Raw genomic sequence first — 2041 nt, 5'->3', positions numbered from 1 at the left:
AGCAAATGCCCAATTATGTGAAATTTATGAAAGATATTCTAAACAAGAAAAGGAAGTTCACGGATAATGAAATTGTTGCACTTAGCAAAGAGTGTAGTGCAATTATTCAGAAAAGGCTTCCTGAAAAATTAAAAGATCCTGGTAGTTTCACTATACCGTGTGTTATCGGTGAAAAATTTTATGGAAGAGCTTTATGCGATTTGGGAGCCAGCATTAATCTTATGCCTCTATCAATTTTTAAAAGATTCGGATTAGGAGAAGTTTCACTACTTCTGTGACTCTTCAGTTAGAGGATTTTTCAGTTAAATATCCTAACGGAGTTATAGAAGATGTGTTAGTAGAAGTTGATAAATTTATCTTTCCTATCGATTTCATTGTTTTAGATATGGAGGAAGATAAAGAAATACCTATCATTTTAGGGAGACCATTTTTAGCTACTGAAAAAGCTATGATAGATGTTCAAAAAGGAGAATTAATGATGAGAGTTAAGGATCAAGAAGTGACTTTTAATATGGCAAAATATATGAAATACCCTGCTGTTAAAATAGATAATGAATGTTTTCGCATGGAAATTAGTGAAAATCTATTGAAAGAACATTTTAAAGAATATTTTGAAGAGAAAGAACAATATGAAGATAGTGATGAAGTTGTTTTGGACGAATTAGAGAATGAAGAATTAGATTATGTTCAGGAAAGAATTGAGATGCTAGATATTACAGAAAATGCTGATAAGAATCTTTTTCCATCAATTTTAAAACCACCTAAGCTCGAGTTGAAAATATTGCCCAGCCCCTTGAAATATGTATTTTTGGGAGACTCATTTACATTACTTGTTTTTATATCTTCAGAATTAAATGATTTACAAGAGCAAAGACTGTTAGATACATTGAAAAGATATAAGAAAGCTTTTGGTTGGACCTTAGCTGATATTAAAGGAATCAGTCCTTCGATCTGTATGCACAGAATTATATTAAATGAACAATATAAACCAAGAGTTGATCCACAAAGGAGATTAAATCCTATGATGAAAGAAGTAGTTAAGAAGGAAATTTTTAAATGGTTAGACACTGGAATTATATATCCTATTTCAAATAGTGTGTGGGTAAGTCCAATTCATTATGTTCCTAAGAAAGAAGGAGTGACATTTGAAACAAAAGAAAATAATGAATTAATAACTATCAGACAAGTTACTAGGTGGCGTATTTGCATTGATTATAGAAAATTAAACACTGCCACCACGAAAGATCACTTCCCTTTATCCTTTTTAGATCAAATAGTAGATAGACTTGCTGAGCACAAATATTTTTTATTTTTTAGATGGATATACTGATTACCATCAAATTCCTATTGCTCCTGAGGATCAAGAAAAGACAACATTTACTAGTTCTTTTTGGAACTTTCTCTTTTCGAAGAATGCCTTTCGGATTATGTAATGCACCTGCAACATTCCAAATATGTCTGATGTCTATATTTAGTAAATTAATTGATGATGGATTGAAAGTATCTATGGATGATTTCTCTGAATTTGGAACATCATTTGATACATTCTTAAATTATCTTAAAAAGGTTTAGAGTTATGTGAAAGAACTAATTTAGTTCTGAATTGGGAGAAATATCAATTTATGGTTGCAGGAGGAGTTGTATTAAGGCATAAAATTTATGGTTGCAGACCCTGCAAAAATTCAAGTTATATATAAATTAACACCTCCTACTAATGTACGAGAGGTTAGGTGGATTCCTGGACATGCAGTTTTTACATGCGTTTTATTAAAGATTTTTAAAAAATTAAAAAACCTCTATGCCAACATTTAGAAAAGGACAAGAAATTTGAATTTACTGAAAGTTGTTTAAATGCATTTGAGTTATTAAAGGAAAAATTAATCACAGATCCTATTATAGTTTCACCTAACTGGGAGCAACCATTTGAACTAATGTGTGATGCTAGTGATTATGCTATTGGAGTTGTTCTTGGACAAAAGTATGAAAAGATTTTTAAAGTTATATATTACGCTATTAAAACTCTTAATGATGCACAAATTAA

Source organism: Phalaenopsis equestris, unplaced genomic scaffold (assembly GCF_001263595.1).
Source record: "Phalaenopsis equestris unplaced genomic scaffold, ASM126359v1 Scaffold001032, whole genome shotgun sequence".
NCBI classification, from domain to species: Eukaryota; Viridiplantae; Streptophyta; class Magnoliopsida; order Asparagales; family Orchidaceae; genus Phalaenopsis; species Phalaenopsis equestris.
Note: the sequence above shows the minus strand (reverse complement) of the source record.